The sequence below is a fragment of the Bufo bufo genome, chromosome 1, assembly GCF_905171765.1.
Source record: "Bufo bufo chromosome 1, aBufBuf1.1, whole genome shotgun sequence".
In the NCBI taxonomy this organism is placed as follows: domain Eukaryota; kingdom Metazoa; phylum Chordata; class Amphibia; order Anura; family Bufonidae; genus Bufo; species Bufo bufo.
Window position 1 is genome coordinate 695,843,007 of NC_053389.1, and position 27,948 is coordinate 695,870,954.

Genomic DNA, 27,948 nt, shown 5'->3' on the forward strand with positions numbered 1-27,948 from the left:
CATAGAGGGTACCCAGGGCCTGAAAAAAAACCTCCACAGAAGTTAGACAACTGGCCCCAGGAGGTAACGAAAATGCCCAGTCCTGGGGATCACCCTGTAGTAGAGAAATGATAATCCCCACGCGTTGGCTCTCGGGACCGGAGGACACGGGGCGCAAACGGAAGTAGAGTTTGCAATTCTCCTTAAAGGAGAGAAACCTCTTCCGTTCTCCAGAAAAGGGTTCTGGGAGCTTGATCTGGGGTTCAAAATATGGTCTGGAGGACAGAGGAGTGGAAGAACCTTGCCCTAACTCACAAGAACGGAGTTTCTCTCCTAGCTCCTGCACCCTCTGTGTCAAGTTAGAGACATGGTCAGTCAGGGTAGTAAGAGGATTCATGATACAGTGGTTATTGGGCCTGTTAATCTGTAACGGTCACGTCCACACACACACAGGGGGAAGGGTAGTGACCACTGCGCTCCACCCTCTCCCCTGGCCCTGCCTACTTGCCTCACGAGTCCTGATGACAGGGGACAACTGGACGGCAGTCCCTAACTTAGGATATGTGCAGGGAAGACAGACAAGACAAAATATGGAACATGAACGGACCGGGTAAGAACCAAGAGAGCTACGCAGTACAACGGATTAAGGAAAGAATGGTCAGGAGAAGCCGGGGTCAAATACCAGGAGAGTAGCGAAGTACAAGAGGAGTCCTAAGAGAGTAGTCAGGTGGGAGCCGAGTTCACAAAACCAGGAAGTATGCGCAGTACAGGAGGAGCAGGCAGAGGATCGTCAGGGAACAGGATCAGGTAAATATTCAGTAGTCCAACAAATAGCCAGGAACCTAGAAATTAACAGGCAACCTGTAGCCAGCAGGCTGCCTGTATTTATAGTGGGGAGTGAGGGTCATGTGACGTGGCCAGCGTCACATGACCGACAGACCAACCAGTCGAGCACCGAGTGATCAGCTCGGCGCTCAAGGCAGACTAGGAGCAGGGAGCCACCCAGCTAGTAAAGCCGCCCTGGGAATGAGGTCAAACACAGAACCTCATTCCAAAAGCTAAGCAACAGTTCTGCGGGCAATGGGGGACCGAGTGCACCTTCGGAACCCCGTGACAATACTTTTGTACTCTACTTTTGGTTTGTAGTGTGCTGTTGCACCTTGTGTTTGTCAGATGTATATATGCAGCCACAAGCAACGTGCACCTGCGTATTGGGATGAGCTGACCCCCCCTTTTTGTGTTTCTAGTGTTATATATAGGAGTAGTGGCTGACTCCTATATGCTGGGTCGTGCACTTCCTCCTGCCCCTCCCCTGCCTCGCAGGCTGATTTTAATCAGATTCAGTATATAGTCTGCTCAGCATGCATGCTGGTACTTGTAGCCCCTGGATTCAATGAAGGCCATTTTGGCTCCACACAGATGTAAATCAAGGGGGCCCAGCATGCATGTGGGACCTGCACTCTCTGGATCCATGGTCGCAGTTATGGCACCCAACAGGTGAGTTTTAGTGTTAGGACCCGTCTTATAGAGGTCGCCTTGGCGTTCGCCAGACGGGCTCAAATGATTTTGTACAAAATGTATTTGCTAAGCATCTCTAAGTTATTAGCATAGTATTTGCAATGTAATATACTTTTGTTCTCTACTTTTGGTTTGTAGTGTGCTGTTGCACCTTGTGTTTGTCAGGTGGAAATGGCAGTAGCAGCAGCATCAGAAGACCACATAGTGGCAAGATGACATAATGTGTAGATGGCAGTAGCAGCAGCAGCATCAGGAGTATACCACAGAGTGGCAAAGTGACAGTGTGGAGATGGCAGTAGCAGCAGATCAGGAGACCACATAGTAGCAAGGTGACATAGTGTGGAGATGGCAGTAGCAGCAACAGCATCAGGAGGATACCAAAGAGTGGCAAGGTGACATAGTGTGGAGTTGGCAGCAGCATGAGGAGACCACAGAGTGGCAAGGTGACATAATGTGGAGATGGCAGCAGCAGAATACCACAGAGTGGCAGCAGCATGAGGAGACCACAGAGTGGCAAGATGACATAGTTTGGAGGTGTCAGCAGCATCAGGAGGCCTCAGAGTGGCAAGGTGACATAGTGTGGAGATGGCAGTAGCAGCAGCAGCAGTATCAGGAGACCACAGAGTGGCAAGGTGACATAGTGTGGAGATGGCAGCAGCAGCATCAGGAGACCACATAGTGACAAGATGACATAATGTGTAGATGGCAGTAGCAGCAGCAGCATCAGGAGGATATCACAGAGTGCCAAGGTGACATAGTGTGGAGTTGGCAATAGCAGCAGCAGCATCAGGAAACCACAGAGTGGCAAGGTGACATAGTTTGGAGATGGCACCAGCAGTTGCATCAGGAGACCACTAAGTGACCCGGTAACAGAGTGTGGTGGTGGATGGCAATACCAGTACCCGTTGACGAAGGTGGGTGAAATAAGGAGCACTTGGCATCAGATGTGTGGCATCAGGCGGGTTGAAGCATCAGAGTAGTAGCTGAGGCAGGTAGCCAGAAGAAACCGGACTCTTTTATCAAAATGTTGGTGTGGCATCATGGATGATCTAGTCTGATGCATCAGGAATTGGTGGTTGGAAATCCAGGTTGATCCACGCCTGAATCATCTTGACAAAGGTCAGTCTCTCCATATTTTGGGTGGACAGGCGAGTTCTCCTTGGGGTAACTATGGCCCCCACCGCACTAAAAACCCGCTCTGATGCCACACTACTGGCCGGGCAGGACAGCTTTTCCAGGGCAAACTCTGCTAGTTGCGGCCACAAATCCAGTTTGGATACCCAGTAGTCCAGCGGATCTTCAATGTTGGGTGGCAGGGTGCTATCCAAGTATGCCACCACCTGCTGGTTCAGGTCCTGCTCCTGGTCTACCTGCTGCTGCTGCTGGTGAGTAGTTTCTTCACTATGCAGTTGAAGAAAGCTACTCATCAGCGACTGTAGACTCAGGCTGCTGCTGATGGAGCTGGTACTAGTCCTGCCACCCCACCCCTCCCTAGCAGCCATGGCAGTGGAACGTGAGAGCAGAAAGTACCCCGGTCAGACCTGTGAGAGGATGCACAATGGCGCAGATAGGCAGCAGCCAACTGACTACATAGGATGTTTCTGTAGTAGTTCAGTTTGTCCTCCCTCTCGGTGGGTGTAAATAAGGCCCCCATTCTGGACCGGTAGCGAGGGTCCAACAAGGTGGAGAGCCAGAAGTCATCCCCCTGCCGAAATGTGACAATTCGGCTGTCACTACGCATGCAAGTGAGCATGCATCATGCCATTTGTGCAAGTGACTTTTTCTCATCTTCCTCATCGCCCTGTAGCTCCTCTGACTGCTCCTGCTCCTTCTCTCCTATCAGCTGAGTAGAAAAACCACCCATTTGGCTACACATTGCCTGTGCTCTAATGTCCTCCTCCCCCTCCTCCTCCTCTTCCAGTTCAGCCCCCACAGGGCTCATGTGGCCATGAGATCAAGGCGCCACGTCTCCTGTCCCCTGACTAGCCATAGTTACCAGCATCTGTTCCAGGACATGAAGCAGTGGAATGACGTTGTTCATTCTGTAATCCTGGTGACTGACAAATAACGTGGCCTCCTCAAAGGGCCTGAGCAAATGGCAGGTGTCACGCATGAGCTGCCACTGGCTGACATCAAAGTTACACAGTGGAGTACTCCTATCCGCTTGCATCATCAAGAAATCGTTGATGGCCTTTCTCTGTTCATATACTGTTCATATAGTCAGTCCAGTATATGGAGGGTGGAATTCCAACGGGTGGAAACTTCGCATATCAACTTATGTTGGGGAATGCCATTCTGCCGCTGCAGCTCAAGGAGGGTGTGCTTTGCGGTGTACGAGTGGCTGACGTGCATACAAAGTTTCCTGCCCATTTTTAGGATGTCTTGCAGATGGGTGGAAGACTTCAGGAACCGTTTGACAACCAGATTGAACACGTGTGCCATGCAGGGAGCATGGCTCAGCCTTCCTTAAAGCAGCACCGACACCATGTTCTTCCTGTTGTCGGTCTGCATGGTTCCGATTTTCAGTTGACGCGGAGAAAGCCAGGATTCGATTTCTTGATGCATCACACAGAGCAGTCCCTCCCCTGTGTGACTCCGTTCGCCAAGGCAAACCAGGTGCAGAACAGCGTGACACCGCCGAGCCCTGCTGGAGGGGCACTGTGATTTGTCCCTGCAGTGGTTGCTGAGGGCACGGTGGAGGATGAGGAGGCAGAGGCGGACATTGTCGCAAGACCAAGGGCGTGACAACGTGGAGGCGGAAGCAGCGTGACCTGGCCAAGTTGCTGGTCTGGCTGTGCAGGAACCACATTCACCCAGTGGGCCGTAAAGGACATGTACTGTCCTTGACCATAGTTACAGCTCCACACGTCGGCGCTGTCGTGCACTTTGGCAGACACAGACAGGCTCAAGGACTGGCCCACCTTCTGTTGGACATATGTGTGCAGGGCTGGTATTGCCTTTTTGGCAAAGAAATGACGGCTTGGGACTCTCCACCTCGGCTTAGCACAAGCCATCAGTTCTCTGAAAGGTGCAGAGTCCACCACTTGGAAAGGGAGGGACTGCAGCACCAACAACTTGGACAGGAGCACGTTCAGCTTCGGCGCCGTTGAATGCGTGCAGGCATACTGCTGTCTCTTGGCAATCGCTTCGGTGATCGATTGCTGATGGAATGACTGATGAGGAGTAGGAGCAGTAGCATCTGGACCAGCAGAGGATGGCAATGACAGACAGCTCCTTTCGGCTGAGGTGGTGGATCCTTGACTGGCTGAAACCGGGTGAGTGCCACTGGGTGATGCAGTGGTAACTGCGGCAGGCTGGACCACCACATCGGAGCCACGGTTCTCCCAGGCCACTGCATGGCGACGCTGCATATGTTGACACAGAGCCGTAGTGCACCGTAGTGCACCCTGGCCACGCTTCACCTTCTGCCCACATATTCTATATGTGGCCACGTTAACCTCCTCTGCCGAGTAGGTGATTTTCCCCCCAATAGTCCGCACTGACTGACTGCTACCACCGTTGCCTCCGTGAATCCCTGCACCACTACTTCCCGGGCAGGTAGGTTGCTGCGAAGCAGATGGTCTATTCCAGGCACGTTTGGCTCCTGACCTGCAACTGCTGCCACCCTCATGACTCCCAGCCATGCTATCACTCAGCTGGCTGCCTCACAGGCAAGCTGCCACCCTTTTCTCCTGATGATGATGAAACCCCTTCTGCACCCGGCTCCCAAGTGCGATCGGCTTCATCATCATCAAGTAGTGTCTGCACGTCACTGATGTCCTCCTCAACGGTGTCTTGGCCCCTGCGCCACTCTCCTCATCACTACTTGCCCGCCTAGCTGAGGAAGCGGCGGATGTCTCCTCCAGATCTTGGATGGGCAGTAGCTGCTGACTGTCCTCTAGCAGCTCGTCCTCGCTGTATAGTGGAGCTGATCCCACAGCATACAATACTTCTGTGGCTGAGGGAACAGCAAAGGACAGAGGAAGGTTGAGGACAGGTGAGGGCACAGGGCCTGCTCCTGGGCCATGCCAACTAAGGGCTGTGTCTGACAAACCCACCGACTGTTGGCTGGGGGTGTCGGATGTCACTTGGGATGACGTGGATGATCGAGTTAACCAATCAAGAACCGCTAGGTTACTGGTCAAGACACGACCGCTAGATGACACCAGGAGCTCAGGCCTCTTGCTGCGATTCCTGCTGCCATGCCCCCTTAGTCTGCTGCGACCTATGCTTGTGCCCGAAACATTCAAGCCTCTGACACTCCTCTATACATGGCCTGGCACTTCTCTGCCTGACATACTTGTAGCTGAACTACACAAATTAAATGGAAATTAAAACACCCCTAAAAGCAACTAATATATTTTTCTTTTAGTACTAAAATAGTCCACTAAACGCTTTCACTATAATTAACTGCAGAAATGCACTGAGAATATATTTTTCTTGTTGTACTGAAATACGACCCTATACGCTTTGACCAGAAAGAACTAAAAGAGTGAAGTGCATATATATTTTTTTTTAAGTACTGAAATACGCTCCAATTTGCTTTCACCAGAAATAACTGCAGAAGTGAAATGTGTATATATTTTTCTTGTTGTACTGAACTACGCCCCTATACTCTTTCACCAGAAATTACTGCAACAGTGCAGTGCGTATATACTTTTATTTTTTTACTGTAATACGCCCCTATACGCTTTCAACAGAAAAAACTCTAGAAGTGAAATGCGTATATATTTTTCTTGTTGTACTGAAATAGGCCACTATACGCTTTCACCAGAAATAACTGCACCAGTGCAGTGCATATATATTTATTTATTTTTTATTAAATACACCCCAATAAGCTTTAAACAGAAATAACTGCAACAATGCAGTACGTACATATTTTTCTTGTTGTACTGAAATACGCCCCTATACGCTTTCAACAGAAATAACTGCAGAAGTGAACTGAGAATATATTTTTCTTGTTGTACTGAACTGCGCTCCTATACGCTTTCACCAGAAATAACTGCAACAGTGCAGTGTGTATATATTTTCTTTTTTTTACTGTAATACGCCCCTATACGCTTTCAACAGAAAAAACTCTAGAAGTGAAATGCGCATATATTTTTCTTGTTGTACTGAAATAGGCCACTATACGCTTTCACCAGAAATAACTGCAACAGTGCAGTGTGTATATATTTTTCTTGTTGTACTGAAATATGCCCCTATACGCTTTCAACAGAAATAACTGCAGAAATGAACTGAGAACATATTTTTCTTGTTGTACTGAACTGCGCTCCTATATGCTTTCACCAGAAATAACTGCAACAGTGCAGTGAGTATATATTTTTATTTTTTTACTGTAATACGCCCCTATACGCTTTAAACAAAAATAACTGCACACACACACAGCAAAGGACAATATTCTTCAGTGTCATAGATGATGTCAGCAGTAGCTTCCAAAGTTCTGCTGTTTGATAAATATGAATTCTGCTATGATAATTATCAGGAGCTTTATCATATATAATAATTTCCCTAATTAATTAAAAGACCTATGAGACCAGCAGCCTTACACAAATAAATTGTAAATCGCAGTAAGGTCACCAGGGAATGACAGATTTACTGGGCCTAATAAATTTGGAAAGGAAAGTTCATAACTTCATAGGAATCTTATCCTGACCCCCAAGGAGTTCTTCTTGTGGATGCAGTGCAGCACCTGTAAAGGCTGAAGGCTGCTCCTAACCATAATTACTTATAGCACGGGTTGAAGGTCATTGGAAACATTGCTGAAAATGAAGATCAGAACTGACAAGGAAGTATGAGTAGGCAGAAGTGTACAGTTACATTTCAGTAAGTAGATGGTGCAAGGGGCCTTTCGAAATCTGGAGCAAAGAATGAACTGACACTTTACATTGCAGAAAGTTCCTTTTAACACGGGAGAATAAACAGCTCCATAAAACATTGAGTGCTACTTTAATCCTGTTGCTGATGACAAGTTACCATATGGTAGATTGCTGAGTAATGTACTGCAGCTCTGATGACCCTTCAACAACTTAAAAAATAATTAGTCCATCTACAGTATATTCCATATTTCCCACATCATAAGACTCATCCAGGTTTAGAGAAGGAAAATAAGTGAAAAAAATTCATCAGACCTCAGATCAGACCCCAAATATTCATCAGACCTCAAATTAGATCCCCATTACTCATGAGACCTGAGATCAGACCCACATCAGACATCAGATCAGGCAACCATTACTCCTTAGACCTCACATCTGATCCCCATCAGACAAAAGATGAGAACACCATTCTTCATTAGACCTCAGATCAGACCCCCATCAGAACTTAGATCAGACCCCCATTGATCATCAGACCTCAGATCAGATTCCCATTCCTCATCAGACCACAGATCAGATCCCTGTCAGACCCTCATATCAGACTCCTAATTCTCATCAGACTGCAGATCAGATCCTCGTCAGACCTCAGATCAGACACCTATCAGTCCTCCAGATGAGACATAAATAAATGAACTTAACTCTCCTGCTACAGATCCAGCACACTCCTCCTGCGCTCAAAGCTTCCCTATCATCTTCTGCCGGCACCACTCGCTGTGCTGTGAGCTGACATCACACAGCATCAGTGCTCACTTACGCTGTTTCACATCAGGTCACAGCACAGCGCTGGCAGAAGACCAGGGAACAGTGAATACAGCCAGCACAGGAAACACTGTATTCACCGCTCCCTGTCCTACTTTGTGCTAGTGAGTGCTTCTATAATGAAAGTGCTGATTAGTGTTCGCTTCATAAGATCCACTGCTATTTTACTTCCACTTTTGGTGGGAAAAAACATGCATCTTATGGAGCAGGAAATACAATACAGTTATATCTCATGACAATGGCACCTATCAGGGAGGTGGGATATATTACCCTGAATCTGTCACCAGCAACCTCCCTATAAAACTGTTTGGCATAGACACAAAGCTGTGGTTCACCTGATTAAAACACTGTTTTCACGAGTTATGATACTTTTTCTTAATATGCTAATGAGGCCATTTTTTTGCACGCAAGCTCCACTCCTTTCTGTGATCAGACCCTCCCTCACTGCCTTGCCACTGCCTGGCCCTGTCAATCAAAGCAGTGAGGGAAGGGCTGGTCACAGAAAGGAGTGGAGCTTGGGTGCAAAAACAAAACAAAAAAAACAATGGTGATGGCCTCATTGTACCAAAGACCTAAGTTACATAATAATAAAAAGTATCATAACTCTGTTTCTGGAACGCAGAAAAAAAACTTCCAATCAGCTCCAAAAACTAATACAAAAATCTGTCTCCAAAATCAGCTTCCAAAAACAGCTGATTTTGAGGCAGATTCAGCTCCTGACTTTTTTCCTGCCTCAAAATCAGTTGCAAAACTTTCTGTGTCAGCATACCCTGAATAGGACCAGTCTCCTCTCCTGACATGTCTGTTATGGTACCTACTTGCATTTCACATGTAATAACAATTCTGGAGCATTTAGTCTTCTTAATCCACGTTGTGCTGTTCCTCTATTATTCCTGCTAGCCGTTTATGAATGAATTGCCAGGAGTCCGTGGTAAAGGTTCATCTGGCACAGACTGGCAGTATCTAATCAGTGCTGCCAATGTCAGACCATGCAGGGAAACACTCACCCACACTGGTCACACCCAGCTGGATGTTTATTGCATACTGCTATCCATGCATTCATAAACTTCTTGTAGGAATAATAGAAGAATGGCACAACACACAATCTTAAGAATAAATGCTCCAGAATTGTTATTACATGGAGGATGCATGTCTAAAACAGACATGTTAGGAGAGGTGACTCTTTAAGGTACAAGAAGGATAGTACAGTACATTAACCCGAGATACTGATATAGGTTAAAGTAATTTAATGCATTTTATTACAAGCATTAACAGGCTGCTATGGTTATTATCACTCATTGAGGGATTTTTTCAACTCCCTCCTCTTGATCTTTCACCCGACGCCAGATGAGTTTCAGCTGTCATGTTGGGCAAAGCAAATATCAAATCCTTAAGGTGAAGAATGTGAGAGGTCCACTTAGAACAGCTGCACTAACTATTGGCTATCACAGAGGACATGTAAGAGAACAGCAAAGCAAGAGCAAAGGGCAGATCCATCAAGATATTCTGTGGAACTGAGGCAGTGTTTTCAAGGACTTTTCAAGTTAAGTCCTTTGCATAGTGAATGGTGCATTCTGCAATGGTCGCACACGTGTTTGACTTTGTACAGTATGTTCTCTACAACTGTAAGGAAGTCTGACAAGTGCAAAGTGTTAACAGAGAATAGAACCCAAAGCGACACTTAGGGGGTCATTTACTAACAGATATATGCAGGGAAATTTTTTTTTTTAATGGTGGGCCCTAGGCACCCCAATCCGACACTGAATAGCAATTATTATGTAGCGAAAGTTAATACAAACCAATTACTAATGTATTTTGATTGTCCATATTGCCTCCGTCACTGGCTGGATTCCATTTTTTATACATTGCTCGTTTCCATGGTTACGACCACCCTGGCTCCGACTGTCCTGGCCACCAGAGAGGCCGGACTGCAGGATGGTCGTAACCAGGGAAACAGTGTAGAATGTGATGGGAAAAGGGAATCAAGCCAGAAGGAAGCAATATGGACAATCACAACACATTAGTACATGGCTTGTATTAACTTTCTCTACATAATAAATGCCACTTGCTGAAGTGACACAACCCCTCTAAAGAGAATCTGTCAGCGACCTCCCTGTCAAGTTGTTTGCACAGACACATAGCTGTGATTCACCTGATCGAAACGCTGTTTTTCTTTCGTTGATCTGTGGCTCCGTTCCGTTAAGATACTTTTTCTTAATATGTAAATTAGGCCTTTGGTGCAATGAGGGCGTCATCATGGCTCTTGTTGCACCCAAGCTCCACTCCTAAGGCCAGCCTCTCCCTGGCAGCTTTGATTAAGGGTCTGACCACAGAAAAGACCTTGGACAACAAAAGAAAAACTGTGTTTTAATCAAGTGAACCACAGCTGGTGACAGATTCCCTTTAACCATTTCCAGATCACCACTGTACATGTAAGGTGGAAATATGGTCTTTAAAAGTGTTGCCTTATTGCAAGCACAGCAGGTGCCATAGTTGTCAGGTTTCTGTTGTTTTAAACATCAGACACTGCAATCAGCAGATGCCAATCGCAGATATTTAACCACCTGAATGCCATGGTCAATTTTAACCAGGTACGGTCTGGGGCTTCAAAGTTACATCTGATAGATGGGAGCCCAATGCAACTGCGTGGTCTTCATTGTGACCACAGCATCTGAAGCGGCTTTCCAGGGAGCGTGCGTTCCCAGGGCTTCAACAGCTTCTCCGTGCATAGATTTACCTCCCCAAAAAATTGAAAAAATACACCCAAAGTGGTATCAATAAAAACTACAAATCGCCCAGCAAAAAATGAGTCCCAACACAGCTCTGTAGACATAACTATAAAAAAGTTATGGGGGTCAGAATATGGAGATGAAAGGGAAAAATAAATTTTTTCCAAAGTTTTCATTTTTTTTTTCAGTATTAAAATTGATGTTGGATCGTTGTAATGGTACTGACCCAGAGAATGAAGTTAGCAGGTCAACTAACGATATAATACTAGAAAACTCCCTTAAGTGGGTGGATTGTAATATGAGAATGAGACGTTCTGTGCTGTTATATCCAATATGTTAGCAGCACAAATAGCTAATTCTTGCATATTTTAACATATATTTTAATATCGGAGCTTAGCCCCGCCCAGGCAAGTTGATACAAGTCGTGAAGTCAGTGGGCCTGCGGTAAACAGTGAGAAGGCCGCGGCGCTGCTGGAGCGCCGCTGCCTTCTCAAACAACTGATCGGCGGGGGTCCCGGGTGTCGGACCCCCGCTGATCAGAAGCTGATGATCTATCCAGAGGATAGATCATCAGTTAAAACAAACTGTAGACCCCCTTTAAGGCGGGTTTACACCGCACAATGTAACAGCCGATTGTCGAGAAGGAAGCGTTCCTACAATCAGCTGCTCGTTCAGTGAAGGAGACCCCTGCATTTACTGTACATGCAGCGATCTCCTTCACAGTATGAGGACAAGGGATCGCTATTGCAATAACTCATCCCAAAACAAAATCCTTGTTTCTGGGCAAAAGATCTCTGTTTAGACAGCATGATCTGCTGCCCAGAAACGATGATTAGTGGTGTCTGCACGAACAACAGGATAACCGGATGAACGAGTGTTTCGAAAATCAGGCCGTGTAAATCCACCCTAAGACACAACCTGGCCAGTCATATCTTAAACCTGCACGCTGCAGTACTGAACTACAACTATCATTTTGAAAGTGTTATCTCTAGCCTCAGATTCTATAAAGAAGGAGAGACGGAGTACCACGTTCTCAAACCTCGCCTATACTCATACAGAACCAACTGGGAAGATCTGCACTGTGAATTGTTGGATGTACTACAACCCTCATCTTGCACTTCAGTAATAAGAGACGTTTACATTTTTACATCTGGCCTGGTTACTGACTCCTGCACAATACACACCCAAGGGCAACACAACCACCATCAGGCAGCAGCCTAAACATCAAGGTGTAACTTGAGGGAAGAATAGGTGCGGCCTCCTATCACTGCCCATGCCCTAGGGAGTGACGGCGTGAGGATTGCCACTGTGAGAGAGTTTTGCAGCCCAAGCCACTACCACTCTCATCCTCCACTCCAGCTCCTTTGGGGTTTGCAGCAGTTGCTACTGTGTACTGTACCTGTGCCTCCAGTTTTGGTATGTAGTGAACGTTCAGAATAAGCTTTTATAGACCTTCTTGGCGTTTTACAAAGCTGCTCAGTGCATAGCTATCTATTGCAGATATCATCTCTGGCATCAGGGCACACAGGCAGCAGACACTTTTGGACAACAGCTATATAGGGCTAAATAAACAATCCATGAGACAATATTTGTTAAGACCATAGCTACCGGTATCAGTCTGGAATGTTGTTCTGCACAACTGCTGGCCCATCGCCTCCTACAACAGGGATGAAGTGTAAGCAGATATTCGGCTTTCTCACAATCACTGTCCGCATGGTAATTTCACATGGCCAATAAAATCAGAGCTGTTGTCACAAGTTGTCAGAGAAATAGCACGCAATAGACCAAAAGGCCAAACAAACACTAATCGACTCAAATTTAAATACTCAGAGACCAGTAAAGCAAACTCCTGTCAATACTGGATGTAATGCATAGTTAACCGGACAAGGCAGCCATTCTACAGGGTGGGCCATTTATATGGATACACCTTAATAAAATGGGAATGGTTAGTGATATTAACTTCCTGTTTGTGGCACATTAGTATATGTGAGGGGGGAAACTTTTCAAGATGGGTGTTAACCTCGGCGACATGTCAATGGCTGTAAACAAAGAGAAACTTGTAAATAACTCATGAAAGAATAAAGTTATGTTAAAACCAAGCACACCATTGTTTTTCTTGTGAAATTCCCAATAAGTTTGATGTGTCACATGACCCTCTTCCTATTGAAAAAACAAAAGTTGGATTCAAAATGGCCGCCATGGTCACCACCCATCTTGAAAAGTTTCCCCCCTCACATATACTAATGTGCCACAAACAGGAAGTTAATATCACCAACCATTCCCATTTTATTAAGGTGTATCCATATAAATGGCCCACCCTGTAATATAATAAGAATCTACATGAATTTTCAGCCCACTGCTCAAGATCATAATAGTCATTTTGTTTGAAGGCTGTCTACTGCCCATTCAAAACAACCACCCATGCGTGGTGAAGCTTGGCCAGGAGATTGTGAACACTGCCCAATTCAAAATCGGCAATTCTCACAATAAACTATCCAAGAATAGTGAATCATACTAAGATGTAACTAAATGTCCATGGTCATAATGATTGGATCCATCTGTATGTTCTCCTCTGCCATTTTCTTGGTACTCTGGTTCCATTGACATAGTAACATAGTAACATAGTACATAAGGCCGAAAAAAGACATTTGTCTATCCAGTTCGGCCTGTTATCCTGCAAGTTGATCCAGAGGAAGGCAAAAAACCCTGTGAGGTAGAAGCCAATTTTCTCCACTTTAGAGGAATAAAAAATTCCTTCCCGACTCCAATCATGCAATCAGAATAACTCCCTGGATCAACGACCTCTCTCTAGTAGCTATAGCCTGTAATATTATTACACTCTAGAAATACATCCAGGCCCCTCTTGAATTCCTTTATTGTACTCACCATCACCACCTCCTCAGGCAGAGAGTTCCATAGTCTCACTGCTCTTACCGTAAAGAATCCTCTTCTATGTTTGTGTACAAACCTTCTTTCCTCCAGACGCAGAGGATGTCCCCTCGTCACAGTCACAGTCCTGGGGATAAATAGCTGATGGGATAGATCTCTGTACTGACCCCTGATATATTTATACATATTAATTAGATCTCCCCTCAGTCGTCTTTTTTCTAAAGTGAATAACCCTAATTTTGATAATCTTTCAGGGTACTGTAGTTGCCCCATTCCAGTTATTACTTTAGTTGCCCTCCTCTGAACCCTCTCTAGCTCTGCTATGTCTGCCTTGTTTACAGGAGCCCAGAACTGTACACAGTACTCCATGTGTGGTCTGACTAGCGATTTGTAAATTGGTAGGACTATGTTCATATCACGGGAATCTATGCCCCTTTTGATGCAACCCATTATCTTGTTGGCCTTGGCAGCAGCTGCCTGACACTGGTTTTTGCTGCTTAGTTTGCTGTTTATTAAAATTCCTAGATCCTTTTCCATGTCAGTGTTACCGAGTGTTTTACCATTTAGTATGTACGGGTGACTTGCATTTTTCCTTCCCATGTGCATAACCTTACATTTATCAGTGTTAAACCTCATCTGCCACTTATCTGCCCAAGCCTCCAATCTATCCAGATCCCTCTGTAGTAGTATACTGTCCTCATCAGTGTAAATTACTTTACACAGTTTAGTGTCATCTGCGAAAATTGATACTTTACTATGCAAGCCTTCTACAAGATCATTAATAAATATATTGAAGAGAATAGGGCCCAATACTGACCCCTGAGGTACCCCACTAGTGACAGTGACCCAATCTGAGTGTGTACCGTTAATAACCACCCTCTGTTTTCTATCACTCAGCCAGTTACTTACCCACATACAGATGTTTTCTCCCAGTCCGAGCATTCTCATTTTATATACTAACCTTTTATGCGGTACAGTGTCAAATGCTTTGGAGAAGTCCAGATATACGATATCCATTGATTCGCCGCTGTCAAGTCTAGAACTTACCTCCTCATAGAAACTGATTAAATTAGTTTGACATGACCGATCCCTCACGAAGCCATGCTGATATGGCGTTATTTGCTTATTTCCGTTGAGATGCTCTAATATAGCATCTCTCAGAAAACCTTCAAACAGTTTACCCACAACAGATGTTAAACTTACCGGCCTATAGTTTCCAGGCTCTGTTTTTGGCCCCTTTTTGAATATTGGCACCACATATGCCACTCGCCAATCCTGTGGGACATTCCCTGTCAGTATAGAGTCTGCAAATATCAGAAATAAGGGTCTGGCTATGACATTACTTAATTCCTTTAGGATACGGGGGTGTATGCCATCCGGTCCTGGCGATTTGTCTATTTTAATCTTTTTAAGTCGCTGATGTACTTCTTCCTGGGTCAGACAGGACACTTTTAATGGGGAATTTATTTTTGCATTCTGCATATCATCTGTATTTCCTCAGTGAATACATTGGAGAAAAAAATATTTAACAGCTTTGCTTTCTCCTCGTCGGTCTCTGCGACTCCCCCCCTCATTACTCTTTAAAGGGCCAACACCTTCAGATTTATACTTTTTAACATTTATATAATTGAAGAACATTTTAGGGTTAGTTTTACTCTCTTTGGCAATTAATCTCTCGGTCTCTAGTTTGGCCGCTTTTATTTGTTTTTTACATGTTCTATTTTTTTCCTTATAGTTTTTCAGTGCTTCCGTGCAACCCTCCTGTTTTAATGTTTTATATGCTTTCTTTTTGTCATTTATTGCTTTCTTTACAGTTCTGTTTATCCACATTGGTTTCTTTTTGTTCCTTAACCTTTTATTACCATACGGTATGTACCTCTTACAATGAGTTTTTAGGATGTTTTTAAAGATATCCCATTTTGTGTCTGTATTTGTGAGGACTTTGTCCCAGTTAGTTTGGCCTATGGCCTCTCTTAGTTGGCTAAATTTAGCTTTTTTGAAGTTTGGTATTTTTGTTCCTCCCTGTAGAAACGCTCTTTTGAATGATAATTGGAAGGTTATTACTTTATGGTCACTATTTCCCAGGTGTCCCCCGACCTGCACATCTGTTGTTCTGTCAGGTCTATTGGTTAATACTAAGTCCAGTATGGCCGTCCCTCTAGTCGGGTCCTGAACCAGTTGGGAGAGGTAATTGTCTTTGGTTATTGCCACGAACCTGTTTCCCTTATGAGATATACAAGTTTCAGTTTCCCAGTCTATATCTGGGTAGTTGAAGTCCCCCATAATAACCACCTCATTATGATTTGCCGCCTCATCTATCTCGTTTAGTAGTAGATTTTCTGTGGACTCTGGTATATTAGGTGGTTTATAGTAAACTCCTATTAGTAATTTATTGTTGTTTTTAGCTCCATGTATCTCTACCCATAGTGACTCCACATGTTCATGTCCCTCACTTACAGTAGGTGTTTGTGACATTGTGCTTTTAGCACGACAGCGTCGCGCTGATACTCGGCGACATGGTGCCGAGATCTCGCACTCACTGCAGCACATCCCAGCAAGCGCGTCATAGAAGCGACGGGAGATCCGACTTGGATTCCCGCCAATTCTACACGTGTGCAGCGTTTGTTATGAATCCTGAGGGGGAAGTCCCCGCCGGATTTTAAATAAAAATCCGGCCTGGGTCCCGCCCTCAGGAGCATACCGGGCCCTTAGGTCTGTTATGGGTTGTAAGGAGAGCCCCCCCTACGCCGAAAAAAACGGCGTAGGGGGTCCCCCTACAATCCATACCAGACCCGTATCCAAAGCACGCTACCCGGCCAGCCAGGAAGGGAGTGGGGACGAGCGAGCGCCCCCCCCCCCTCCTGAGCCGTACCAGGCTGCATGCCCTCAACATGGGGGGTTGGGTGCTCTGGGGCAGGGGGCGCACTGCGGCCCCCCCACCTCAGAGCACCCTGTCCCCATGTTGATGAGGACAGGGCCCCTTCCCGACAACCCTGGCCGTTGGTTGTCGGGGTATGCGGGCGGGAGGCTTATCGGAATCTGGGAGCCCCCTTTAATAAGGGGGCCCCCAGATACCGGCCCCCCACCCTAAGTGAATGAGTATGGGGTACATCGTACCCCTACCCATTCACCTGCAAGAAAAGTGGTAAAAACACAAATAAACCACACAGTGTATTAAAATATTTTATTTTTCTGCTCCGGAGGCCGCCCCCTGTCTTCTTTATTAGCTCTTTTACCAGGGGGGGCTCTTCTTCTTCCGATATCCCGACGGGTCTTCTCCGCTATCCTGGGGGTCTTCTCAACTCTCCGGGGTTCTCCTTCTGTCTTCTCCGCTATCCGGGGGGGTCTTCTCAACTCTCCGGGGTTCTCCTTCTGTCTTCTCCTTCTGTCTTGTTGACTCGGCGCACCCCGATTCTTCTCTCTGTTGTTGACTCGGCGCACCCCGGTTCTTCGTCTCGCGAGACGAAGAATCGGGGTGCGCCGAGTCTCGCGAGACGAAGAACCGGGGTGCGCCGAGTCAACAAGACAGAAGGAGAAGACAGAAGGAGAAGACAGAAGGAGAACCCCGGAGAGTTGAGAAGACCCCCCCGGATAGCGGAGAAGACAGAAGGAGAACCCCGGAGAGTTGAGAAGACCCCCCGGATAGCGGAGAAGACAGAAGGAGAACCCCGGAGAGTTGAGAAGACCCCCCGGATAGCGGAGAAGACAGAAGGAGAACCCCGGAGAGTTGAGAAGACCCCCCGGATAGCGGAGAAGACAGAAGGAGAACCCCGGAGAGTTGAGAAGACCCCCCGGATAGCGGAGAAGACCCGTCGGGATATCGGAAGAAGAAGAGCCCCCCCTGGTAAAAGAGCTAATAAAGAAGACAGGGGGCGGCCTCCGGAGCAGAAAAATAAAATATTTTAATACACTGTGTGGTTTATTTGTGTTTTTACCACTTTTCTTGCAGGTGAATGGGTAGGGGTACGATGTACCCCATACTCATTCACTTAGGGTGGGGGGCCGGTATCTGGGGGCCCCCTTATTAAAGGGGGCTCCCAGATTCCGATAAGCCTCCCGCCCGCATACCCCGACAACCAACGGCCAGGGTTGTCGGGAAGGGGCCCTGTCCTCATCAACATGGGGACAGGGTGCTCTGAGGTGGGGGGGCCGCAGTGCGCCCCCTGCCCCAGAGCACCCAACCCCCCATGTTGAGGGCATGCAGCCTGGTACGGCTCAGGGGGGGGGGGGGGCGCTCGCTCGTCCCCACTCCCTTCCTGGCTGGCCGGGTAGCGTGCTTTGGATACGGGTCTGGTATGGATTGTAGGGGGACCCCCTACGCCGTTTTTTTCGGCGTAGGGGGGGCTCTCCTTACAACCCATAACAGACCTAAGGGCCCGGTATGCTCCTGAGGGCGGGACCCAGGCCGGATTTTTATTTAAAATCCGGCGGGGACTTCCCCCTCAGGATTCATAACAAACGCCGCACACGTGTAGAATTGGCGGGAATCCAAGTCGGATCTCCCGTCGCTTCTATGACGGCTCTGTCTCCATCGCGGCAAGCCAGCTCGGCGCTGGCTCCCGCGATGGGGCTCGTATGTGCTCAATCTCGCTGAGAAAGAGAGCGAGATTGACACAAAATCGGGTTCACCTACTGTATATCTTCTCGGACTGTGGGCATTAGACAGGACTTTATATAAAGGCAGACCCCTCCCCCTCTCCGGTTTTGACGATCCTTTCTAAACAGACTGTAACCTTGTACATTAACTGCCCAGTCATAGCTATCATCCAGCCATGTCTCAGTTATTCCCACTATGTCATAGTCCTCCTCACACATCACTAATTCCAGTTCACCAGTTTTATTAGTCAGGCTTCTGGCATTAGTATACATACATTTGAGAGGTTTATGTATATTTTTTACCCTACACCTTTCCTTCTGAACTGTTCTAGTCCCTCCTTCCATTCCTCCCCCATTCTTATTACCTTGCCCCCGGTCTCTATCTGCACTATCTTCCCCTCCTATAACGTAATTACCCTCCCCCCCAGTCCCTAGTTTAAACACTCCTCCAACCTTCTAGCCTTCTTTCTCCCCAGCACAGCTGCCCCTTCCCCATTGAGGTGCAGCCCGTCCCTACGATAGAGCCTGTAGCCTCCTTCCTACACCAGTTCTTGAGCCACTTGTTAATCTCCCTAATCTCCCATTGCCTTTCTTGTGTGGCTCGTGGTACAGGCAGTATTTCGGAAAATACTACCTTTGAGGTCCTTGCCCTCAGCTTTTGACCTAAATCCCTGAAATCATTTTTAAGGACTCTCCATCTACCTCTAACTTTGTCATTGGTTCCGATATGGACCATGACCGCTGGTTCGTCTCCAGCCCCTCCCAGTAATCTGTCAACCCGATCCGCGATGTGTCGAACTCTAGCGCCAGGAAGACAGCACACTGTTTGGCGATCACGGTCTTTGTGACAGATTACCCTATCTGTTCCCCTAATAATTGAGTCTCCCACTACAAGCACCTGTCTGGCCTGCCCTGCTCTCCTGGTTCCCTGCTTACTGGAGCTGACATTCCCCTGACTGGCAGAGGAAGTTTCTGGCTGCAGCAGTGCCGTCCCCGGAGTGTCTCTGATAGGGAAATTAGATTGTGACCTCCATTGTGGACGGGGATTGATGTACACTGGTTGGACTATGGTGGTGCAATATAAGCAATGGGAAGCAAATTAGATATTTATGTCATCTAATATATAAAGCTGAGTGTGGGAGTGTATGAATGTGTGTGTGTGTGTGTGTATGTCTGCTAAAGGAATCAGCACCGTCACATTTAAAATCATGAAATTTGGCACACAGGTACATCAAGTATCCGAGACGGTTTTAGACCGGGTCTCAGCTCTCTAGCACGTACTGTTCCTGAGATATTCCCAAAAAAATGCATTAGCCAATAGAACCATGGTCACATGACCTACATTAGTCAATAGAAGCTCACAGGTCTTTCTCTTCATATCCCAACTTCATATCCCAACTGCCATACACACGGTCACATGTACCTTATCAGCCAATAGAAGCTCGCAGGCTCTTAGTCTCCACATACACAACATTTTACACGAGGTTTCCATAACAATCCAGCCATTTTTCTTCACTGCTGCAGGTCAGCTTTAAAGGGGCAGGGCGCTGTGGATGACACTGTTACGGGAGCGGAGTGCTGTGGAGGTCACAGTTCAGGGGGCAGGGAGGGTGGCCATTCAGGCCATCCTCAAAAGACGAACTTAAAACCCCACCCCCAGGTCATGATAAGTCACGCCCCTGATCTGGTTAGGCCATACCCCTTCCATCTCCGCTGCCGACAGGGATTGAAAAAATGAAGATGAAAATCAACTTCTGTCAGCTGCAGGGGTGGGAGGGATGGTAACTTTCTCCCTGCATCTCACGCTCAGACAGCACAGTGCTGCTGTCTGAGAGTGAGATGTTCAAAAGGATATCCCTGCGTGTGATATTCCCCAAAAATGCATTAGCCAATAGAAGCCTGGTCACATGACCCTTATTACCCAATAGAAGCTTGCAGGCCCTTAGTCTCCACATAGGAGGTAAAACCAAACAGATCCACGCACGCTATTTCGGTGTCCGTAATAGGTTCTTCCAATGATCCTATTTATCAGCCCAAGAGGGATCTCCACCATACATATAAAAACATAATTTTAAATGTCGCCAAATACATCTGGTAGGTATCTCCATCTTCCACCCTCATCTGTCATTCCTCCTCAGCACAATAACTGCTAAAAAATAGAGAATGATAATTAGAAAAATAAATAAATAAGGATTTTTTACTTGGTATAAGTACTAGTCCTATAAGAACTACCTAATATGCAGGAGTTCGTGACGAACCCACAAGGGACAGAGGGCAAACTATCTAATTACAATACATTCCCAATCTTATAATCAACATTAGGCCGTGTGGCTTCAGACTATGAAGCACATGGATCCATTGTAATTCTTTTTTCTTCAGAAGACTCAATTGATTACCCCCTCCTCTGGGCATGGGGACGTGATCTATGATCCAACATTTTAAATCCCTTTCAGTATGTTTAAGGTGAAAAAAATGTTTGGATACAGGCAAATCAAGACGTTTTCTACGTACTGTATATCGATGATTATTTAAACGAGTTTTCAGATCAGTCAAAGTCTCACCAACATACAATAAATTGCATGGGCAGGACAATAAATATGCAGTAAGCCGGATTGGAATAATGCACACTGACGCTATAATATGCAGTAACTGGGTCAGGTGTAAATGATAGTTAAAAGTTTTTGTTTGTGACGCCAATTGCAGCGTGCGCAGGGTACAGTAACAGCTCACGTACCAGGGTAGGAATGCCAGAGTGGTGTAATGTCTCTGTATAGTAGTGGGTATAGTGTCAACGGTGTCTCCTACCTGGGTACGGCTGGACTCCTGGATCCTGGCTCACTTGCAATAAATGAGTGTTGGTAGTAGGAGTAATTAAGGAACTTGGTTGTAATGAATGAGATCCAGACTTAGAATATAATTCAAACTGGTCTTTACTGGATGCAGCAGTAATCCATATGAGATACAGCAATAGTCTTGGGTCCCAGCAGGTATTGGCAATGTATGGCAGGAATCTGTATTCTGCTTCTATCATGTGCCTGGAGCTCTCTTGCAGGATAAGTCATCTGCTTGTGGCTCTGTAATATGGCATTAATCTATGTGTTCTGCTCTGTCTATCTTCTGCTGTGTTGGGGACTGACTAGCTGAGGAGGAATTTGGCTTCTCCTGGTCTCTGGATGATACTCACAGTTAGCTCACAGGGTATGGTTCTTCCTGGAGTTCTGGAGATGGCTGCTTGCTTTCTACCAGCTGAGGCTGAAGGGCTCAGGCTGGGAATGATGATCTTTGGTCTCAGCCGAGACACGATCCTGGGTTGGGATCCCTAGAACTGGGAGCTTCTACTAGCACAGCCTTCCCCTAACTGGGGTGGCTGGCACACTAACTCTAACTTCCTTCTCCACCCATGAGGCAGGATGTGGGAACATTCCACACCTCCTCAAAGAGGGGGGAGCTAAACTGGAATGTACTATTCCAGTCTAGATATGCTAAACTGTTACTAAGGCCCTGCTAACACATTGCTGCCACCTGCTGGTGTACATGGAAATTACAGCAAAATATATTTAACAAGGGTTTCAATGCACATTAGTGAGGATGTGATGTTAAATTACACAGGATGACAATGCAGATACACTTAACAGGTTGTAGCGAGGTAAAAGAGTTTTGTAACATAACTCTGGGATGTTACACATATATAACAAAACTGGAATCACATGTTAGGTGAAAACGGATCTGGTACGAAATCCTTTTAGTTGGATGTAAAAAAGATTTTTCTTTACAAATATAGCGACAATTGACGCAGCCTAGGCAAGGAAACATCCTCGTCCAGGCTGCGTCAATGTGGATTCTTTAGTAGTTTTTTTGGAACCATCTGCCCTGACCAACTGCTCACGCAGACTCCTTGCTCTACAATACGAAAACAATGGAGGAGAAATAAATTCTGGAACGTTCTTGAGACATCCTCCCAGACCTCCCAATATATTCCAATGATGTCTGTGGGGTGATCTGAAGAGGGCTGTGCACAGGAGATGCCCTCGCAATCTGACAGATTTGGAGTGTTTTTGCAAAGAAGAGTGGGCAAATCTTGCCAAGTGAAAATATGCCATGCTGATAGACTCATACCCAAAAAGACTGAGTGCTGTAATACAATCAAAAGGTGCTTCAACAAAGTATTAGTTTAAGGGTGTGCACACTTATGCAACCATATTATTATTTTTTTTATATTTTTTCTTACCTCTACCAAAAAGATTTCAGTTTGTTTTTCAATTGAGTGGTACAGTTTATAGGCTACATTAAAGGTGGAAAAAGTTCTAAAATTATTTATCTTTGTCTCATTTTTTTACAGCACAGAAACCTGACATTTTAACAGGGGTGTGTAGACTTTTTATATCCACTTTAGCTGAGTATGTCACCTACCATCAGAGAAAATCACATTAGTATCAAGAAATTGTACTGCTGTATCAGAGTGCACCAACATAAATTGTAGTGCAACATCCACATCATTCAAAAAAGTTTGAAACTCAAGTAGTTCAACCTCACTACCAGTCCAGATGAGGAAGATGTCATCTATGTATCTCCACCACCGCAAAACATGTCTGAAATGGTGGGACCCATAGATGACATCCTCCTCAAAGCATCGCATGATACATTAGCGTATTTTGGGGCCACATTGGACCCCATGGCCACGCCCCTTTTCTACATATAGTACGTATCCTGGAACAAAAAGTAATTATATCTCAAGATAATGTTTAAAAGAGATATAACACAATCACCAGCCTGTCTGGAAAGAGAGGACATTTCCAAAATCTGCATCACCGCTGAGATCCCCTTATCATGGTCAATGGACATATACAGAGAAATAACATCAAAAGAAGCCAAGATAATAGTTTGAACATGTGATAAATCAATGCTTTCCAATTTACATAAGAAATCAGATGTATCCTGTATATAAGAAGCACCCCCAATGACAAAATTACACAATACTTTATCAAGAAAAATTGCAATATGGCTAAAAATAGAATCTGACCCTGACACAATGGGGCGTCCAGGCGGGTCAAAGATAGATAATTTACAGATACCGGGCCCGCCTGGACGCCCCATTGTGTCAGGGTCAGATTCTATTTTTAGCCATATTGCAATTTTTCTTGATAAAGTATTGTGTAATTTTGTCATTGGGGGTGCTTCTTATATACAGGATACATCTGATTTCTTATGTAAATTGGAAAGCATTATATATACATGTATATACATACAGGGGACATATATCATATATTCCCACTTGGCCATTCGGGGCCAATATATATATATATATATATATATAGTGACTCAGTGAGGGGTTGTGTCTGGCAAGGCAGGTATTTTCCTCTGAGCATGTGTTGCTGGGCTGATTTCCAGACAGATGAGATCAAATACCGGAACGGAGTTTAAGTGCCGGTCCGGGTTTTGGCAGCACCTGGCTTTCCTTAAATAGGCAGCTGGGCACAGCAGAGATGTCTCTGTTTTGGGATCCGAGGCTTTGTGCCGTGCTGGAGGGCTGAGAGACGCATGCTGGGGAAACAGGCCCCCTAAAGCCTGCTGTGGACTACTGGAGGCAGAACTGCCAGCAAGGTGACTTGTGTTATATAAACTTTCCATTGTGTGTGAATTAACACCAAGACTGCAAAGTTACGTGCTGTTTTGTGCAATTGCGTCAAGTGTGAATAAACACTGATGTTTTGAGTTAAGAACTTGTATTTTGCCTCTGTACTGCGCCCGCTTACCCTATCTACCAGAGCGAAACCCCACATTTGGTGGAGGATGCGTGCAAGAGCAGTGAGGCTGGCGTGAACGCCGATATATTTTTTCTGCATTTTTCAGGCACGGTTGTATGTCGTACATTAAACCAGCTGTATTACAACCAGTGCCCCATGACAAAATGGAGGCTGTTGTGAAGGCCCTCATCTGCAGCAGCAAGAGACAATCCTGCAGCAACACGAGGCTAATAAGCAGCAGCAGGAGACTAACCAGTTGCTGCTACAACACGTGACGGCTTTGCAGACAGCAGGAGCAACCACGAGTGTCCACGATGCCCGGAAAGCAGTCCGTGCTGCGATTACAAAGATGACCCCCGCAGATGACATCAAACCTACCTGGCGATGTACGAGAAAGTGGAGATCAGGGAAAAGTTACCCTGTGACCAGTGGGCTGAGGTCGTCGTTCTATTCCTGGCATCCGATTCCCAGCGGGTGTATTTCGACTTGCCGGACGATCAAGCGGCCGACTACCAAAAAGTAAAGGGTGAGATTTTGGCAAGATTGCGGATGAATGTGTTGGTCCAGGCCCAGCGGGTACATCAGTGGAGGTTTAAGCAGGCTGAGCCTGCAAAGGCCCAGTATTATGACTTACTCCACCTCTTGCAAAAGTGGCTACAGCCTGATGTGCTAAGTCCCAAGGCTATGAAGGCTAGACTATTGGCTGATATGTTCTGGAGGGCTCTGCCACCCCCTCTCCAGCACTGGATCGGCCAGGTGTCTCCTGGCAACTCCCTAGAAATGGTGGACCTGGTGGAGCGCTACGAGGCTACTAAGACTGTTACAGGAGGTTCTTTTGGGAGGGGGGCAGTCAAACCTCGTAAATCTCCATTCCAGACCCAGCGACTTGTACCAACCAAACCCACCCGGGGTGTACCCTCTACAGACCTGGCTCCAATAGTCTGCTGGTGGTGTCAGGAGCCAGGCCATGTAAGAGCTGACTGTTAACTATGGCTATCGTCAGTCGCTATAATCCAGGAAGTTGTGTGCAGCAGGTACCCCAAAAACTCTAAACCACCTGTGCCAGGTGGAGGTGGGAGACACTCCAGAAGAGGCTCTGCTGGACTCAGGGAGTCTGGTGTTGTCACGGTGGGGAGTGGGGGAAACTCCCCACCGTACAATGAGGGGAAAATAAGGTAGCAGCTAGGCCTGAAAACAGGGAAAAGGAAGTTGGAAACCAAGTATCCCTAAATCCTATCCCTGGCCTCCTGAATGTATGAGCTGTCCTCGATGGTAGGGTGGCTTATACTCTCGAACCTGGGCCCTTCTGACCCTAACAGTCCCTGCAATATGGCGTCAGAAGGTAGAGACAACCGATTCCTCCAAGACATAAAGGAACCGGAGTCTCCAACAGGCCTAGCAACAAAGGGGAAAAAAGCAGCCAGCAGTGGACAACACAACAGGTAAGTGTCCAGAGGCAGAAAACACCACTGCCAACAGGACCAACATGGAAACCTACATGACACAGCTGCTACAGGAACTCGAGCCTTCCACGCCGCACTGACAGGGGTGGTCCTGCGGGTCTGGACCCCCCCCCCCCCCTCCCGATCACCACAGGCGGCGTGACCCTGTCTCTAGTTGCCAGCGGCGGTGGGGGGCAGTAGGAGATGAGCACTTCCATTGTGGAAGCGCTCATCTCCATATTCATTTGTATCGCCATCCTCAGGACAGAGATACAGATAGCTGTGCTGCGGCAGGGGAGGTGGAGGCGTCTCCCTTCCCTGTTCTTCTGATAGGCCGCAGGCACTAATGCATGCAGCCTATCAGAGGCCGGCTCAGGCGGCGCAAAGTCGTCATTATCATTGCGTCACCTGAGCCGGGCAGCACACAGCGAGGGACACAGGCCGGAAGAGGCCTGCATCACATCACTGCTGATGAAGGTAAGTATTAGTGTTTTGTTTTTGTTTTGTTTTTTGGGGGGAGCTGGCACTATGGGGGCATCTGGCATTTCTTTTGGGATGGCACTCTCAGGGCATTTATTTCTTGCCCATTTTTGGGGGGGCACTATCGGGGCATTTCTTACTGACACAGTATGGGGGGCACCATGGGGAGAGCAGCACTTTGGGTGCATCTGGGGGCTCTAAAGGGGCTTTTTTTTATTGACACATTATGGGGGGCACTATAGGGGAGAGCGGTGCTATGGGGCATCTGGTGGCACTATGAGGAAGTGGGGGCTCTAAAGGGGCCTTTTTTTATTGGCACATTATGGGGGGCACTATGGCATCTGGTGGCACTAAGGGAGCATTTTTTACTGGCACATTATGGGAGGCACTATAGGGGAGAGCGGCACAATGGGGCATTATTTAGGGGCACTATGGGGGAGTGGAGCACTATTGGGGCATCTGGTGGCACTAAGAAGGGGCATTTTTTACTAGCACATTATGGTGGAGAGGAGCACTATGAGGGCATTTACTGGGGCACTATATAGGGGTATTTTATACTGCCTACATTATGGGGACATTATCTCAACTGCGGGCACTAAGCGGAGATATTTCATGTACTGTCCTGTTATGAGGAGAATTATTACTACTAGGGGGTATTATGGGGAGCTTTTCTACTACTGGGGGACTATGAGGAACATGATTACTAGTATGGGCACTATAGGGGTATTATTACTACTAAGTGTACTCTGGCAGAGAATTATTTCTATTGGTGGGATTTTGGGGAGGACTGTTACTTTGGGGGGCACCCTGGCACAGTATCAGCTTAGCACAATTATTTTTGGGGGATATTATCTTTATACTATTAGTGTCTGGGCGCAGTTATTTTTTAGAGCACTGTGTGCCAATAATTGTTGAAGGGGGCACTATCTGTGTGGTAGTAGTATTTCCAGGAGACTGTTTCTTCAGGATAGTATTGGGGGTGGCAGGAAAGGGTGTTCAGAAGATGTGAAGATGATGGAAATGTGGGAAACTAATGTCTGTTTGTCAATCTCTGAGACTGGAGATAAAAATCATCATGGCGGTCTGGTCTGAATAGAGAAGATGAGGAAAGAGAATGTCTACAACAAAGGTGACATCACTGGATGTAAGAGGTATGGGGTGCTATGTAGGAGAGGAGATGCTCCGGCTCCTCCCCCTGCCATTTGCAGAAGGAGGATTCAGAGCTAGGTGAGGACGGCAAAGGGGGACAGCAGGCCACGGGCGGGTGACAGATGGTGGGGGGAACCACAAGCCTTGAGCAGTATCTGGGGAGGGAGGAGAGCGGAGGAGCTTCCTGGCTGTAGCCTGCTGTTTACTGTATAATGTGAAGCAGGCAGTGCAGCCAGGACAGGCCTCCCCTCTCCGTTTGATGTGTAGAGACAGGCCTCAGCAATAGAATTGCAGGTGTACAGTGTTGGCCTATTATATGTAGGAGGGGCTTTTAATAATGGGTGGGGCTAAAAAAATGGCACGCTGCTCGCTCTGCAGTTTTCCACTCCTACAGGCCTTTTAGAAATGGCCAGGCAAAAGAATCGGTGCAGCATGCTACACGCCCACATTTTTAAATATGAAGAGGGCTTTGAAAAATGGGCGGGCAAAATAATTGCCAATACCCAACTGTGTTAAAGTTTAATGTATATGTGTTCCTGTGATTCTGCGATTCTGGTCCTTTAAGACAGCAGCCATTGTAATATGATGCTGGAGTGACACGCCCCAAATGATGTGAGCCTGCCTGTTTTCAGACAGAGTGTGAGAAGAGAAGCAGGAAGAGACCAGACAGGGAGCAGTAGCCATCTTGGCAAGAGAGAAGACAGGTGTCTGTGCTGTATTGAGAGTGTGTGGAGATATTAGAGGACTTTCCTGTGCAGCCAAGCTGTATATATTTCAGTCCAGAGGCGGA

At 46.6% G+C, this 27,948-nt stretch overlaps 2 long non-coding RNA genes across 3 annotated transcripts in view; one reads left to right on the top strand and one right to left on the bottom strand.

The window, feature by feature from the left end:
- LOC120985958 overlaps positions 1–27,948 on the bottom strand; it is a 154,232-nt gene that overhangs the window by 23,150 nt on the left and 103,134 nt on the right. The window contains exon 3 of one of the 2 annotated variants that reach the window (XR_005775611.1): positions 20,431–20,489. The exons of the other annotated variant lie outside the window; for it this stretch is intronic. This is a non-coding gene — a long non-coding RNA (uncharacterized LOC120985958). Of the gene's footprint in view, positions 1–20,430; positions 20,490–27,948 lie in introns of those variants that run through there. 2 annotated transcript variants of the gene reach the window in all.
- The window catches only part of LOC120985959, a 1,109,413-nt gene that overhangs the window by 7,691 nt on the left and 1,073,774 nt on the right, over positions 1–27,948 (top strand). The window lies entirely within an intron of this gene.